Source organism: Rhodamnia argentea, chromosome 11, assembly GCF_020921035.1.
Source record: "Rhodamnia argentea isolate NSW1041297 chromosome 11, ASM2092103v1, whole genome shotgun sequence".
In the NCBI taxonomy this organism is placed as follows: Eukaryota; Viridiplantae; Streptophyta; class Magnoliopsida; order Myrtales; family Myrtaceae; genus Rhodamnia; species Rhodamnia argentea.
Genome location: NC_063160.1, coordinates 20,701,790 through 20,714,136, shown reverse-complemented (window position 1 = coordinate 20,714,136; position 12,347 = coordinate 20,701,790). Strand labels below are relative to the sequence as shown.

General features: G+C 40.2%; 1 long non-coding RNA gene across 1 annotated transcript; it reads left to right on the top strand.

The window, feature by feature from the left end:
- The first annotated feature begins 1,410 nt into the window (after positions 1-1,410).
- Positions 1,411-3,332, top strand: LOC125312917. The gene is made up of 3 exons (XR_007196997.1): positions 1,411-1,532; positions 2,807-2,985; positions 3,080-3,332. It is a non-coding gene; the product is annotated as an uncharacterized LOC125312917 (long non-coding RNA).
- The last annotated feature ends 9,015 nt before the right edge of the window (positions 3,333-12,347 follow it).

Below are 12,347 nucleotides of genomic sequence, written 5' to 3'. Positions count from 1 at the left end.
ATCTTGTCGAAGTGTAGCCACAAGTCGGATGTATTATCTCGGCCCTTCCGTTCTGGCTCATTTGCCGTTGACGTTTCTTCGACACCAATGGGAGGATGAATACTTTTTTATGTTGGGATGTGCTCGACGTTCGGAATCGGGACATAATTGATATTATCGTCGTTGTCTTCCCAACATGTATACTCACAAGGATCATATTCGGGAATGAGATACTCGGAATTTCCCATAGTCATCTTGCCCTTTTCATCATTTCTGCTTCCACTTGCCATTTTTTAGAGAATTTATCGAAAATCCGATTGAGAGAATTGAGGCGGGTTTGAGCGAATTGAGCGAATTGAGAGGATTTGAGAGAATTGTTGAGAGAATTTGTGAGAAAAATGAAAGGGGGAGAATATGTATTTATATGCAAGAATTAAAAATAATTTATTTTTTTTAGTTGCATGTGCAACGGCCAAAATGTGCAACGGCTCTTTGCCCCACCGGCCCATTATTTTTTTATAACGGGTCGGAACCGGCTCGGAACCGGCGGTTCCGGGCCGGTTCCCATAATTATGGACCTGTGGGCCCGGTCAATGGGCCAGTTTTGGGCCGGTTCCGGGCCCACGGTTCCAAATGGCCATCTCTAAGTAGGGGAATTAATTTTGGGGGTGGGGGGAGAGAGAGAGAGAGAGAGAGAGAGAGAGAGAGAGAGTGACAAGGTAAGAGGGAGAGTTTTGACAAAGTCGAACTCGGGAGACATGGGGAGAGAGAAAAAATCAAATAAAAAAGAAAGTTTGACAATGGTAGACTTTAAAAGAGTTAACAGGACGAAAATTTAACAGATGGCCAGATTTGGGACTCCATTAAAAGTTTAGGATTTTTTGTATGACGAAAAAAAGTTTTGGGTATATTGGCGTTATTTTGTTCAATAATTTCAACTTCTCGTCCCGTAGGAATTCATTCAAGTGGGTGCCAACTTTCGAAAATAATTGACCTGAATTCATTTTTTAGGGATTATTTACATCTCCATTTCGTGTAAAATCGACCCTCAACTCAGTGGAATTGCATTTTAATTTGCCAATATCTATTGCTTTGGCACTCTCTTTTATATGTAAAGAGGAGGGGCAAACCGGGTGGGGCCTTTACCACTTATTGACCCGATCAAGCCCACGAGGACTTTGGGCTCAATTAGTTGGATTTGGCCCAATTTCGAAAGCACTTGCCCCCTGTAGATATCCGAGCCTGACTTGATGTTCAAGGCGTAGGGGCAGTCGTTCAATGCGGGTTCATCCATTTTCCTAGCTCCAGATCCGAAATTGAATTTTGACCCGTTCAAACTGAGGCCCGAGGTCAAGCGGTCAATGCTTCCTTTATCTTCGCAGATACTCCAATCAGGTAGCTACACGTGCCGAATCACAGGTGGGGTGGGCCCGGTGGGGTACCTCCAAGTGGTTTTGAAGGCCAGGAGAGTATATAAATCCCCGAGTTCGTGCTCTGAAAATATGGTGCGATTTGCCTTCTCTTGAATTCGACATTTGCCGTGATCAATCAAGGTGCGTCTTCGTCTGATATCGCTTTGCGTGTCTGATGATTGCGAATCTCCGAGTACGTTTCATCGCCCGTGTAGTTAATGCGGTTTGCTGTCGAAGAGAAAATAGTTCATGAGTTTCGGCTCGTGGTAAGTTATCAAGGTTACTGTGATTCGTGCTCCGAAGAGCAGTTTGGGAAATTTGATGATGGACTAGGTCAAAAAGTTGAGTCATATAGTCTTATATAGATAGATAGGTGTGCGCATGGTGCAACTGCAATCGCCAGTGTAATTAGTGATATTCAGGTTTTGAAATGAAGCAATACTGATGCGTACCAGTAAGATTTTCCCTTGTGGTCTTAGATCAATGATCAGCTGATGTATGGTGGTTGTGCCGGTAAATTGTGGTTTCACTAAGTGGCGCATAACATAGGCAACTTTTGGGCGGGATTTTTAGCCGGTGGCAATGCAATTTGGGAAACGAGTTTATATTTCTTGGTGGGAGAGGACTGGCCCCATTTATTGTCATCTTTGTGGACTGGATTGTATGCTGATGTTTTATCGGTGATTAATTGTTTGAATCGGTCTTTCTTTTTCTTTAACCACGGTTTGGATTGGTCTTTGATAAATCTAATAGATGAGCAAAGTTGAGAGGCACGAGAAAGCCTATTTAGGCAGGCGACTCTCTTGTTCGAAACAGTAACTAGCTTCATTGTTCTGAGATGTCTGAAGAAACTTTTCACATTTTGAAACATCTGGGGTTAACTGATGAGAAAATGTGATGGAGTCGGTTGTGCTAAAGGTGCCGTTTCTGGTGCTTTGGTGCCTTTAGCATGGACTGTTTATGATGTGAAGTTGTGCATATCATTTGTTGAGACGATCATATGGGTGGTGGAAGTGTTGCTCAATTTGGTATTTGCAAGAGAAACATCATTCATTGTAGGGGAACTTGAGGATATGCTGCTGCTGCTGGTTGTGTTGAACTAACCAAATGTATACTTCGAAGCATAAGAAGTTACAGTATCCTTTACCGCTCTTTGCTAAGCACAGAAGCCAAGAATAGATGAGCTTGGATTTATGGTTGCATGATCTCGTTTCTCTGTCACCCTGTATTCCTGAATTATTGAGCTCATGATAGAATAGACTGGTGCTGTGTGATCTGAAGAGTGCAATCAGTAGGTACTCATGTGCGTAATGCACTTTACATTGATTCCTTACTCTGATCAGTGGATCTTCAATTTTTATTACGATTTCTTTACATGTGATTTGGCATTGTGTGTCATGATCGAATTGCAGCAGTATCCATGGAAGCCCCAAAAAGCCAACAGGAAAAGCCTTCATCGCCACCTCTTGGTCCATGCTGGACAAATGAGAATGATGAAGCCACTTTCTTGGAGGATTTGAAGGCCCACATTGATGAATTTGTCAATGCATCCCTGAAAGAGCATAAAACTTGCTTCAGGAAGACCATTCAGAAGGTTGTTCCCTCAATATATCATGACGCAATCCACTTCTCGAGGTTCTTTATCGTCCAGTCTCATTTATGACTCCATTTGATCTTGTTTTCATCAGATGTTTGGAATGCCGTATTAAGGTTGTTGCGGAGAGGAGTTCTGCCACCCAGGAAGTTGAAAGTTCTCTGCTGCTTTGGACAACTGGGGCACAGCAAATCATCTCTTAGTGGTGCTAGCTCACTGTATATGTGGGTGACTTGTTCTCTTTTTTGTTTTCCGGTTTGACGGTCGAAGTTTTGAATAAGTTTTATTAGCTCTGGTGCATAAGTCATGCATTTTGTCAATTTCGTCCTTCTTTAAATGACTCTTCAGCTTCTGAGTTGCTAGAATAATTCTTGTTTTGGATCTTTACATGGGCAAACAAGTCGGGAGCGAAGAATTATGCTGAAATTTTTTCTTTTTATTTCTTCTGGATGGAAGTGTGAGCATGATATATGTGCAGTATAGATGTCTACTAAAATAGCTGCCTCTTATTTTGGTCCTTCTTCAAGCAAACCCAAAAAGGGAGAAAAAGCTGAAGGGTGTGATCCTAAATGAGTTTTCAATTGAATCATCGTATATGGCGGTAACACCGACGACCACAGGGCATTTGAGGAAGTTCAAATCAGCCAACAGCTGACCCAAGTTAATGAACTCTAGAGCCAAACATGATGAGAAAACGAGGGAGAAAAACCGTAATTTCAAGAAGCCCGGCCAAGACTTGCGGGGTCTATGGATGAATCTGAGCTAGAAAGTCCTAAAAATTCCGAAGGAGAATGACTTACATTGAGGATGCATTTGACTTCAATAGATAGACCTCTCTTGATAAGTTGCTTGCGTAATTGTTTCAGAAAGTACTCCTGGGTCTTCTATGAAGTTCCTCACTGTACTACTTGGGAATTCATCGTACTTTTATGGAGAAGGGAAGCGTGTATGCAAATGAATTGTACAAACTATTTTTTTTTTAAATAACATTTCATTCACTTCCTCAATTGAAATACAAGAGAGAAACCTATCAATTCAAAGAGCACAACTTCAAACAAAGACAAATTTCAGATAATTTGAAAACAATACAAGTTTTAGACAATAAGAGCAATCATTAGAACAATGCTATAGGTCATACGTTCGAAGAACACTCCTTTGACTTCTTCATACCAAAATTGGCGGCCGGTTACCGAATCTGTTTCCAGGAATGAGCACGCACCAAGAACTCCGTCCGATGCTACAGTTTTGCCTTTCGACAATGCATACATATGTTTGGCGTCCCCAAAATCATAACCGAGCAGAGTAAAAATGTTAAACGAGCATAAATTTGACACTTATGAGAGCGAGTAAAAAAGTTGAACTAGCATATCTGAACTTGTGAGAACGAAACCTTTACGAAGTTCCTTTGATCTCTTTTAAACTGAATTTGTTCATCAATGAAACTAGATGAAAGCGGAACCCCAAAAACAGACACACAAAAAATTTCAAATCTAGACTAGGTCGGGATAGAAATCACCCCGGAATGGGAGAGAGAAACTTTCGGATCAAAACTAAATTGGAATAGAAAAAAAACTTCCAAACGGGAGAAAAACAAGAAAAGAAAATAGAGAATCAAAACAATTTAAGAAGAAAGGAAGGGGAGAAAGAGATCTAGCTCAAAGTCTCAAATCCTTCCCCTCCATAGAGGTTGAAGAAGAAAGCTTTGTGAAGGCAAGAGGGAGAGGAGAGAACGGAGAACTAGGGCCGGCTAGAGAAGGGAGAGAGCTAGTGTTACAAGCTCATTGAAAATGCCAAGTGTGTACGCTTAGACCAATTCACGAAATTGGATAAAAGACATAAATGTCAATTACCCTCTGTTGAGCATATAATATGATGTACTTAACTAAACGAATGCCCATAGTTTGTCGGTTGATGGATTTAATAAACTAAGCCTTATTTACCTGTTATAAGTGGCCTTGTGTCAAGTTCATTATGTTAACAGCGCACTTGTTGAGGTTTCTGGTCAGGTGAAAATGTTTCTTAAGCAAAACTTTAAAAAAGCATTTATTACACGAGACCTATTGTTTCACTTGAAAAAACACAACCTTAGCGTCTAGTGCAGCCAATGCTAACTTAACCGCATATGCACTTAATAATTAAGGGTAAGGAGTTGGCTTTCTTCTTCGAACTTGACCTAAAAGAACCTTGTCTCTCCTCAAAGACCTCTTGTTGATAACATGATTGGCGGACGAAAGGATGATTGGATCGGCCAAGACACGATCGATCTCTCAATTCTCGCCAAAAAGGCAATATGGCCAATTTCCTTCGATACAGTGCTCGAGGCTCGTGCCATCTCTCGTGCCGGGTTCAACTTTTTCGAAAGACTTTAAGAAAATGCAAAGCCATTTAGCCTAAAGGGCTTCTGAAAAATGCCAAGATTGTTTGGTAACCTGTGCTTTGAGAATCAACTTTGATAAAAAAAAAAAAAATGCACGTTTGGCTAGATCACATTTGAAAGTCCATTTAGGTGATTAATTTTAAGATTTTTATTTGTTTATTTGTTTAAAAAAGTGAACTCTTTCTCAATTAAAAAAAGAGTACTCTAATTACAATGATGTAAATTTAATTAGCATATACTAAGTAGTATTTAGCTATACAAAAATGATGCAAATTTAATTAGCACATATCACATATATATTAATGTATAAAAACAATTGATTAACGAACCAACAAATATTTTGACCAAAAAAAAAAAAAAAAAAAAGAACCAACAAATACACGCGTTTGCAGCATCACAACTCACTGCCAAGCCAACAAAAGCAAGAAAATCTCCAGCAAGAGAGTGACCAGCAGAGGAATGGTCATGACAGCCCATTTCCAGCAAAGTTTAAGGCACTGCAACATGGTTATTTGTTGAAAAATTATCATCGATTCGCCATAATATTTTCCTAAATCATCGTACGAGTTTGCATGATAAAAAACGACATCCCAACAAGTCGAAATTGAACTCCAATTAGATAAGCCAGCAAGTCCATTGCAAACGGTTCCAAACTATCACCCTTCCCTTCTCTTGTAGAAAAAGGAGAATAAAAGTCCAGAGCAATAAGCTGATCCCAATCAAAATAGCTCGCTATATCATCTCTGCCATCAAAAGGAAAGCAGAGAATAACTTTCGCATCAGAGACCCCCTGTAGCCTCTCTCTCTCTCGTAGATGTGGTTGTAATACAAGTTCTAGGCCCTCTGTTCAGATCCTCAGGAGATGCTTGCTTACCTTCGGATTGAAAGTTACTCGGGAAGTAGTTTGACAAACTTCTTCATTTCCTTCATGAAACCCCGCAGCTTGAGGATGAGCTGTAAGTTAACCCAACAAACAAATGGCGGAAGAGATAATGAGAATGAGATTGGCCCTCTCGAGCTGCCATCAGAAAGGCAAGAATTACTGGCTAATTGGAAATGAATGAGTCCCGAAGTTCTAAGCAGCATTATTCTGATTACATCTTCGGCTTTGCAAATGGAACTTTTGAAGCAGACTCCCCAACCAGATCATTTTCTGAAACATCCATATAAGAGGCACGTGGAGGAAGAGTGCCAAGAACTTCCGCTTGCTGCCAGCGGATACAAGCGCTTTGGCCGCATATCCCTTCCTTAATTCTCTCGTCACCAAAGAACATGCCACTTCCCGATGACTTACATATTCATTCACCTCAATACGTTTTACTGTTCCTTCAAACTACAAAGGACATTTCCATTAATCTTTCAAATATTTCAAATTAGTCTAGAGGGAGAAGGATATTTTCGCTGTTTCCTAATGGAAAAGATTTACAGCTAACTTGACAGTAAAGCAGTCTACTTTCTTTTAACATAAGTAATTTTCGTGGAGGCACCTGTCCAACATAAAGCAATCAATCAGCCATATATGATAGCTATAGCTCAAAGCATACATACCAGAAGGTGTAAGCAACGACCCCGAAGCCAAGTTGGAGGCTGCAGTTGTTGCGCTGAAAACTGAACATGTCCAATTCCACATCCCACTCCCACCTAGGGCTGTCTGTGAAATTCTCAATTCATCGAAGCACTCAAGATATTGATCCACACTGCGGAAGAGCCAAAGAGGACACAAATAGGCACATTAAACTCACTCACCTTATCCTGAGACTATTTCTCACTGTAAAGACTTTCAAATGTAAAACGAGGATGCCAAACGTGTTGGCATTCCAAATTGAGAGAAGCGAGATGTTGGAACCAAGTAGAATATGAAATTTACAGGACAAATAATTTAGTTCATAAGCCTCCACCATTTGCTTCATTGACCGAATGATGGAGTTATTTATGTCCCTTCACATAAATATCCATGTTGGGTATTGCTACTAGCGTGCGTGTTTTTTTAACAGGAGAGGTATGTTGTTTCAAAAGCATGTTTTATAAACAAGATCGCCAACTTCAGAAACATGAAGAATTGCTGCAATTATTCCACCCCGGCAGGCCATAAGCACGAGACGAATAAAACAACCGTAAAAATGTCCAACATCGACCCAAAATCATCTTCCTCCATATCCGCAACAAGAGGAACTCAATCTGAGATCACATTCGGTAAGTGAAGATCAGAACCTGCTCCCTGCCTCAGAGAGGAAGAAAGCTCAACAGATAAGCCACCATAGAGTGGTGATGCTTTGTTAGTGGCAACTTCACACGATCCAGTTGCCGTTGAAGGGCTACGGATGCACAACTGAAACGAACGTTGTTTGCCGGCTTATGCTGCATACCACGCTCACGCTCCTATACCAAATTAACAAATGTTCCCCAGGAAAACCAAAGCCATTTGATTGTACTTGGTTGAAACCATAACTCTATAGCATCTATAGAAACATCTGCATCCACTTTTCTCTATGTCTAAGGTACCATTCTTCCAAGTAACACTTAAACTTTAAAGTCCCCGAAAATCCTCCTCCCTACCAATCATTATTGGCACCGTATAACTCACTGGTGGTAATCCGGAAAGTAATTCACCAGAATCTTTCCCTGATACACTTGGAGGGCATGTTCGCCTATCAACATCATCCATGTGAAGCAGCTCAAGAATCGCTCCCGGAAATGTTACATAGTTTGTCGGGCGACTGATTCCAAGGAAGTTCTCAGCACCTATGTTACCCTTCAAATGAGAATCCTCTAAAACACAAGTTCCACACATCAATTCTGCAGCTCAAAAAACCACAGATCTGTGATGTGTGTATTCTCCTCCATCTTGGAATCGAATATGGATCAAGTGCTACAATTTCTAATCTGAAAAAGAAAAAAGCAAAAATTTGATGTTTAAAATTTGTTAACGATTAAGTTGCCCTTATTTACAATTTCCAATCTGAAAAAGAAAAAAGCAAAAATTAAAGTAATGTTTTGTCACTAAAGCTTTTTTTATTATTTAGGGATATGTCTACTAGGAGTCCTAAAACTTGTCGCCAAAGAACAACTACATCCTAAAACTTTCAAAAAGTGCAATCAAGTCCTAAAACTTGTCAAATTAGTATAATTGAGTTCTTTCGTTAACCGTCAACTTTTGTAACAAAAAATGTTGGCGTGGCATTATTCAAATTAATTTCTCTCTCCTATATGGCATTTTTTTTTGTTATTTTCTTTTTCCAATGTTATTTAAATTAATTAAACACCAAAAAAAGGATTTTAAAGAGCAAAAACTAAAAAGAAAAGAAAAGAAAAGAGGGAAAGGGCAGCTGGGCAAGCAATGCCGGTGATGCTAGGCCGCCGCCGCCACCTATCGCCGGAGGATACGAAGGAGGTTGCTGGCCCTGAACGAGCATGGCCGGTACCGAGGGCCGGTGAGCCTCACTCGCTCGGCTTGCCCAGATGAATGATGGGTGCTCAAAACTCACTAGCGATGCATAAAAGTCAAAACCCAGATCTGGGTTGAGGTAAGTTTCTCGTTTTGAAGGCATCTATTTACATTATGCTCTCTCCATTCGATGCTTGGTACAAACTGATTTTTCCCATGGAGCCTTCGCCGTAAACTTCCGAAAACCAGCCACTGAAAGTCTAAGATTGACATTTGGGTGGGTGATCATGTTAGGTTCGATCTCCGCCGTATCCTTCGGCAATGGGTGGCGGCGACGGCCTAGCCTAGCCTCGCCTCACCGGCGAGGCCTGCCCAGCTGCTCTTCCCCTCTTTATATTTTAATTTTTACTTTCTAAAACTAAAATTTAACCCTTTTTTGGTCTTTTAATTAATTTAAATAAGATTTGAAAAAGAAAATAATAAAAATAATGCCACGTAGGAGAGAGAAATTAATTTTAAAATGCCAGGCCATCATTTTTCATTACACAAGTTGACGGCATTAACGGAAGGACTCGATTGCAACAATATGACAAGTTTTAGGACTTAATTACACTTTTTAAAAGTTTTAGAACTTAATTGCAGTTTCGTGACAAATTTTAGGACTTAATAGTGCACGTATCCCTATTATTATAAATCACGCAAAAATGTCCACCTAATAAATTAGGGTTTGTAGTTTTGCTCAAAAGTCTCCCGAATCGCGGCGCCCGGCCTCTCTCTCGCTCACCCCTAATCGTCACGCGGTCTCTCGCTCAACTCTAATTTTCGTTGTTCACTTTGCACGTTTGATTATTCCGTATCTGTTTCGGAAGACTCGATGACCTTGATAATAATTGGAATTAGATACGATATGAGTTGCGAAAGAGGCATCAGATGGTTTGATTTTTCCTCGAAAAGTAAAATTGATGTTTAAAGCATGTTTCTTGCTTAGATGGGGCGTTTACTACCTTTTTGCTATTTGAAATGGTGAAGTACCCATCCAATAGTGTGAGTTGACTGTTTGTTAATGGTTTGAAAAACGCTGAATTGCGAAAAATTGTATGTATTGACATTTGAATTCATCTTCTTCCTCGCCAATACTTTCGAATTCTCTTTGTCCTCGCAGAATGGCCGCATTTAGACGTATGCTTCAAGTGGGGATCAAGACAGAGAATTGTTTGATGAGGTATCGTGCACTGAAAGCCCATTCGACTTCAAGCTCATCATCTTCGAGAGAGTTTTCCAAAAAAGAGACGCTCTCGCATCCGGTAATATATGTTTTATCCGTGATTCTCCAGTTTCTCTTTGAGAAGATAATTTGTTGGTTGATGAATTTTCGTTAACCCGTTAAATCTCGTCATCTCCGGGGTTTCGCCTGAATCATTGAAGTTTGGAATGATAGTTTGGAGAACGTGGCTAGTTCTTTCGCGCTTTTTTATCTTTACATGCACTGCAGGTGCTGCTGCTTTGTAGACTGTAATACAAAGTTTAAGTTTGAAGTATGGAGTTCTGGGGGATGGACTGTCTGTGTCTCTACCACATTTCTTCTAATTAATCTCTGCATTCATTTTGTGCCACGTCTAATTAGCAATTAGCATCTCCCAACACCCCCCTCATCATCCTTCATATGGTGGGCAAATTGAAAACTCATATAAGTAGCTAGTTTTTCAAATTTCTTTTTCTTGAATGTTTTCGTCAGGGGAATCCATTCTTTATCATCTATGGCTGCATCACTTAACACATGAGTATTCCTATGTTAAAAAGTAAATTGTCTTGCTACGAGGTTGACGATATCGTGCAATGACTAACTTTTTGCAACATCCGATGCAGAAACAAGAGGATGCAGAGGATAATTTTGCTAAGCAGATGGATTCTTATTTTGCTGCTGATATTGAGAGGATGGAAAGGGAAGCAAAGGACTTCTACAAATCCAAAGGTGAAGCATTAGACAAGGACATGCAGAAAATACAAATTGGCACTGTTGTCTCTGTGCTTGTTTTTGTTGTTGCTGTTGCCGCACCAAAGTTGAATGTGGTTCATGGACCGTCAACCTAGAAGGTACTGTGGATGAATTTCTGCGTCAGTATATGGCACTGGATAGATTGGACATGTTGATTTGGTAGTGTGGTGGGCCATCATTATGATAATTTGGAGCTTTTACTTTTCTGCGTTGCACTGTGCATTTTATTATGGGCAGAAGTTTCTCACTACCTTGTTTAAGTCGGTAGTAACCGTTATGTATCGACTCTTCATCTGGAATCTTATATGAACTTTAAGATCAAAATGGGCATTAAATAATCCGCATCGAGGTGATCAGTGTTGTGGGCATAGGCGTAGAGTTGCTGAAAATTTGTTGTGCTGCCCCATCACGATTATTGCCTCCATTTGTAGGTCTGATAATTTGCACCTCTTATAGAAGATTTTTTTTTTCTCCTTTTGGTGGCAAGCTACGGATCATTTGGCGGGCTGAAGGTTTCTTAGTGGTCGTGTTAGTAAGCAGTCACAGCAGAGAGATCGAGCCAAAAACGGGAAGATATGTGATTTCGTCCCATGCGCAAGCAAAAAGATTGTTCGAAATCCAGGATATGTGATGTGCCTAATGATCTCTTACTGAAAAACCAAGAAAGCAGTAGTTATGTTCTGGACTTCAGTCATTGTGCACCTAACAACGCCATTAAAAGCTTTCATGGGCTGGCTTTGTATATAAATATGTATGTAGTACTCAGTGAATTCTGACTCCAGTTCGTAATTCCCTGGAGTTAGAATATTCCGAGAAATTGAATGATGCAAGATATGATTTTGTAAAGTACACCATAGGTTTCGACCAGGGAAAAAAAAAAAAAAAAGGTACACTGTAGGTAAACTTGTTTCTTTAGCTACTTTTAGTTTCACCATTGTGCGCCTCTTCAAGTAATGCGTGCTTTGGTGGTTTGTTCTCATTTTATCTAGAAGATTGCTAGGCTTTGAGGTGAGTTTTGAAGTTTAGAATTGAGGCCAATGGAATCCTTATCGTGTGTCGATAATCCAAGAAAATCATATTAGACTTTTTCATGCCCATTCCATGATGGAACCATCTCTTGCAATTTTTGTTGGCGGAAGCCTTTTTTGAGCCTCTCAGACTTTCAGAATAAGGTCATCTGTTATTCTTTCCCAATATCTGTGCGTACAGATTAACGAGAATATGACTAGAGAACACAGAGATATAACAAATCAGCAGTGTCTGGCTATAGCATAACAGAGATACCTCGGCAGCAGCAACAATTTCTAGAAGCACTTCTTTAACGATGGCCATGTCCATAGTATTTATTTATGTTTTTTGGTCGGAATGTCCATAGTTGTTGAGTGGCTCCCACTAGCAGGTTTGCCGTATGGAGCAGTAAATAGTTGCAATGATTTTGAACTTTAATTTGTGTCCTCCTCCCACTACCTCATTTAGGAAGGAACACTAGATTGCCAACGGCATGTCAAAAGCCACATATACTGTGCTGCCATGCAACAGTAGAATCGAATACTAGTCCACCTCGGCAAAATACACACTCAAAAGGATGCCTTAATTACACCAGC